This window comes from Fukomys damarensis, unplaced genomic scaffold (genome assembly GCF_012274545.1).
Source record: "Fukomys damarensis isolate Sample0158 unplaced genomic scaffold, DMR_v1.0_HiC HiC_scaffold_39, whole genome shotgun sequence".
Lineage (NCBI taxonomy): Eukaryota > Metazoa > Chordata > Mammalia > Rodentia > Bathyergidae > Fukomys > Fukomys damarensis.
In genome coordinates, this window is record NW_022900951.1 from 42,705,685 (window position 1) to 42,710,942 (window position 5,258).

At 44.4% G+C, this 5,258-nt stretch overlaps 1 long non-coding RNA gene across 1 annotated transcript in view; it reads left to right on the plus strand.

The window, feature by feature from the left end:
* Positions 1 to 4,746, plus strand: part of LOC117284754 — a 10,611-nt gene extending 5,865 nt beyond the window's left edge. The window contains exon 2 of the long non-coding RNA XR_004515865.1: positions 4,614 to 4,746. This is a non-coding gene — a long non-coding RNA (uncharacterized LOC117284754). The remainder of the gene's footprint in view (positions 1 to 4,613) is intronic.
* The last annotated feature ends 512 nt before the right edge of the window (positions 4,747 to 5,258 follow it).

Sequence of the window (5,258 nt, forward strand, 5' to 3'; positions counted from 1 at the left end):
AAAAAAAAAAAAAAAAAGAGTTTAGGGCTGGGGATTTAGCTCAGTGGCACCGCGCTGCACCTGCCTTGCAGGCACAAGGTCCTGAGTTTGATCCCCAGTACTAAAATCAAACAAACAAACAAACAATAAATAAATAAAGAGCCGAGCTGGGCGGACGTGGTGGTGTGCACCCATAATTCTAGCACTTGGGAGGCTGAGCCAGGAGGACTGCTGTGTGTTCAAGGCCAGCCTGGGCTACATAATGAAACCTGGTCTCAAAAAAATTAAACAAACAAAAAAATTCTGTTCTGTTTTTAGCTGAGGATTTAGCTCAGTGGTGCCGCTGCCTGCCACTTCCCAAGCTCAAGGTCCTGAGTTCAATTCCTGGTACCAAAAAAAAAAAGTTGGGTGTGGAGGTGCAAACCTGTAATCTCAGTTCAGCTACTCAGAAGAGGTGGGAGGAGGGTGGCAAGTTCAGTGCCAGCCTGGGCAATTTAGCCAGTGTTTGTCTCAAAGTAAAAAATCAGAAGGGCTGCTGATATAGTAGTAGAGCACCCCTGGTTTCAATCATCCGTATCAGGAAAAATTACAAATCCACGAGCACAAGATGCAGCATCCCCCTACCTGGTGTTGGTCTACAGAAAGGAAGTTACTCTGTGGAGGAGGCATCTGCACTCTGAAGTTCTCCCTGGCGAGACAGGGTGGTGAACTGAGTGTGTGAGGAAAGGGTGGTGTGTGTACACCACCAGGTGCTGTTCAACCATAAAAAAGAGCGAAACTCCACCTCTCAGCACAACATAGCTGGGACTAGAGATCATTATGTTAATGCAATAAGCCAGGCACAGACGAGGAGATCAGAGTGGGCTCACATGAGTGTGGGAGCTGTGGGTGGCTGAGCTGCTCTGGCCTAGGCTGCAGCTCAATGGTTACACACTTGCCTGGCATCCATGAGGCCCCAGCTTCCATCCCCAGCGCTTTCACAAGGACCAGATGATCTCATACAAGTTCAAAGCACAGTGGTGATGAGCGGAGGCCAGAGAGAGTAGGATGGAGGGAGACAGTGGGAGAGGGCAGTTAATAGGTACAAGCCACAATTAAGGAAGAAGTTCTGAGATGCTATTACACAGTGGGGTGTGGAGAGCTAATGATGCTGTATTTTTGTTTGTATGTCTTGGTACCTGGGATCAAACTGAGGACCTTGTACTTGTGAGGCAGATGCCGGTGCCACTGAGTTAAATCCCCAGCCCACAATGCTGTATTTTTTTAAAAACTGGAAGAAAAGTTCCATATGTGGTCACACACACCCTTAGTCCCAGCACTTGGGAGGCTGACACAGGAGGATCGCTGGGAGTTCTAGGCCAGCCTCAACTACATAGAGAGATGCTGTCTTAAATAGATAGATAGATAGATAGATAGATAGATAGATAGATAGATAGATAGATAGATAAATGGTGGGGAAAAAAGGGTTTTGAACATTTTCACCATAACAAAATGAAAATACAGCCCAGGGATGTGGCTCAGTGGTACCGCATCTGCCTGGCAAATGCAAGGTCCTGAATTCAATCCTCAGTACCAGCCGGGCCTGGTGGCGTATGCACTCGGGAGGCTGAGGCAGGATGATCGCTGTGAGTTGAGACCAGCCTGGGCTGCATAGTGAGTTCCAGGTCAGTCTCAACTACATAGTGAGACCCTGTCTCAAAACAAACAAACAAACAAATCAATCTCCAGTACCAAAAAAAGAAAAGAAATTAAAATATGTCAAGTCTCAGTGCCTGGGAGGTGGAGGCAGGAGGACTGGCATGAGTTTATGGCCAGCCTGGGCTACATAGTGAGTTCAAGGCCATACTGAAGTACAAAGGGAGACCCTATCTCCAAAATAGAAATAAATAAAAATTTTAAAATAGGAGATGAGTAGGGTTAACCTGATTGGAACATCACACAGTAGGTACGTGTACCAAAACATCACAAGGTAAACCATTCATATATGAAGTTTGTATGTTTGTTGTATCAGTTAAAAATGTTTTGTTTTGTTTTGTTTTTTTGGTACCGGGGATTGAACTCACAAGGCAGGTGGTGGCACCACTGAGCTAAATCCCCAGCCCTTAAATGAATTTTAACTTGGGAGGCTGAGGCAGGGGGATTGCTATGAGTTCGAGGCCAGCCTGAACTATATAGCAAGACCCTGTCTCAAATAAAGGGAGAGGGGATCTGGGGTTTTAGCTCGGTGCTGCACCTGCTGCACAAGTGTAAAGTCCTGAGTTCAATCCTTGGTACCAGAAAAAAAAGTGTGGTGGTGCACATCTGTAATCCCAGCCCTTGGGAGGCTAAGGCAGGAAGACCACTGTGAGTTCCGGGCCAGCCTGGGCTGTACAGTGAGACCCTGTCTAAAGAAAAAAGAAATTTAAAAATCTAGTTTTAAAGATACAATTTCAATCAACCATACCAAAAAGTACTGGGTGTCTGCTATGTGCTAGGCATTGTCCTGGGGCTTGGACACATCAGAGGAAAAGCAGTTAACACATACTGCAGCTCCTGAAAAACAATGTAAAAAAAAAATACTGCAGTTCTTATCTTTTGCTGTCAGTTCAAGGAAAAATTCCTTTTTCTGTTGTTGTATTGGGGATTGATCCCAAAGCCTCATGTCTGCCAGGCAAGCACTCTAGCACTGAGCTACATTCCCAGCCCTCTTTATATTTATTTTTAACTATCTATCTGTCTGTCTGTCTTTGGTTTTTTGAGACAGGCTCTCACTTTGTAGTACATGCTGGCCTTGAACTCACTATGTAGCCCAGGCTGGCCTTGAACTCCTGATCCTCCTGTTTCATCTTGAGGAGTAGCTGGGATTATGGGTATATATCCCCATGCCTGGCTCCAATTTTGTTTTCTCTGTTTTTGTTTGTTCATTTGTTTTTTTAAGATGAGGTCTCCGTTTGTAGTTTAGGCTGCCTTGAACTCACTGTGTAGCCCAGGCTGGCCTCAAACTCACAGCGATCCTCCTGCCTCAGTCTTCTGAGTGTTCGGATCACAGGCTCACACCACCACACCTGGCTGAGACCCTATCTTTAAACTTAATAAATAGGAAATACCTGGAGAGAAATATGGAAATAAAAATAAGCAGCAAGGCCTAGTGCCTCATGCTTGGATCATGAGTTCGGGGCCATCTTGGTCTAAATAGTGAGTTTAAGGCTAGCATAGACTATATAGGGAGAACCTGTCTCAAAAAAAATACAAAGTGTGAACAAGTGAGCGTGGGGCTGGGAATGTAGATCAGTGCAAAGGCCCTGGCTTCAATCCCCAGTACTGCAATAAAAAGAAAGAGTGTCCTATAAATGGAGCCAGATGGTATATGGATGGAATCCTCATATGTGACCTTTCCACACAAGCTTCTTTAAATGATATAATGACATTGAGTGTCACCCAGTCTATGGTGTATATAGTTCGTTCCCTTCTGTTGTAGAGTGTGAACCATGATATGAAAACACCACAGCTCAGTTATCGGTGTACACGGGGAGAGATTTTTGGGCTTGTTTCTAGGTTGAGGCAATGAGGAATAGAGCTGCTATAAACATTCATGTAAAAGTTTTTGCATGAACATCAGTTTTCATTTCTCTAGGGTAAATATCCAACAGTGGTAACGTTGGGGCTATCTCTTGCTTTTTCATGGACTCCAATCAGTCTTGTTACTCTTCTTCGCATTATCTAGCAACTATTAGATTGATTTTTCCTGGTCTCTTGCCATTTTTTTTCCGGTACCAGGGATTTAACTCAGGACCTTGCACTAGCAAGTCTCTTGCCATTTTTAAGAAATTTTTCTCTTTCATAACTACTAACTGCAATCCTGTCTTCTCTATCTGATATTCTGTCCTCACATTGCCTCGTTCTGCTAGGTATACTTTCTTTTTTCTTTTTCTTTTTTTTTTTTATGAGACAGGGTCTCACTGTGTAGTTGAGACTGACCTGGAACTCACTATGTAGCTCAGGCTGGTCACCAACTCAGAGATCCTCCTGCCTCAGCCTCCTGAGTGCTGTGATTACAGGTGTGTGCCACCACGCCCGGCAGTGCTAGGTAGTGCTAGGTATACTTTCAGTGGAATTTTTAATCTCCTTCATATCTGTTTGAATCCATTTCATGGATTCCATTTCTTTCCTATGCTGGGCATTTATGGTTTCCATCATTTTCCTGAGCTCCTCCATTTTTTTTTAATCTGTGTCTGCTCTAGAGTCACTAAGCATGTCTTTCATTATGGTCACCATCTCTGTAGTTGTGGGGATCATGAGTATTGGTTGTAAGTATTGTTAACTCTAGTAACTCCATATGTGTTAAGCTTCTCCAGTTTAGCAGGTAGAGTGTTTCCTTTGTGGAATTCCTGAAAGTTAACAGTTTCTTGTCTCTGACCTTTAGATGTGTGGTTGTCCAGGTTACTACTACTCACGGTGGGTTGTTTTTGTTGAGCCTGTTTGCTCTTTTCCTGTGTGACCTTTCAGTTACTATGGTAAACCCATCCCATAATAGTTTGTGGTTTTTTTGCTTTAAAAGGCCGGTGCTTGCCGGCATTAAACGCCGCCTTGATCAGACTCTTGTCTTGGCGTCCTTCCTTTCTCTCTGCCCCATCTCCACCCCGCTGCTCTTTCAGGTTTGAGACACTGCTGGACAGTGCTCTGCGTCGCCGGCTCGCGACAAGTGGCGCCCGAACAGGGACCTGGAATTGAAGCAGCGATCGGTGAGCAATCCGTGAAGCCTGCTGTCAAAAAGGGTTCGGCCAAACCGAAACAAGGAGGACACCGCTGTCTGGAACGCCCGGTGGGGAAAATCCTCGGAAGAAGCAGGTACCAATGGGGCACATAGGATCTAAGACAAAACTCAGCGTAGCAATTCAGTCTTTACTCAGGGAGAAAGGAATTAAGGCAAAGAAAAAGTCATTGTTTCAATTTCTTGATTGTGTGGATGAAACTTGTCCTTGGTTCAGTGATGTAGAAGAAATAACTGATGATGTTTGGGATAGAGTAGGAGGAAAATTAAATGAAAAATTAAGGAGTCATAATTCTGAGAGTGTACCAGCCATTACATTTTCTTTCTGGTCTTTAATAAATGAGTGCTTACAAAAAAGGGATGTACAAGGCTTAGATAAATACCTCCGCTTACATAGTGTTAACCCTTCAGATGGGGACACAAGCTCTCCCCACGGGAGTATTTGGACCCCTTCCAAAAGGCAATGTTGGGATCATCCTAGGAAGGAGTAGTTGGATTTTAAAAGGGCTTCATATTCATCCAGGAGTCA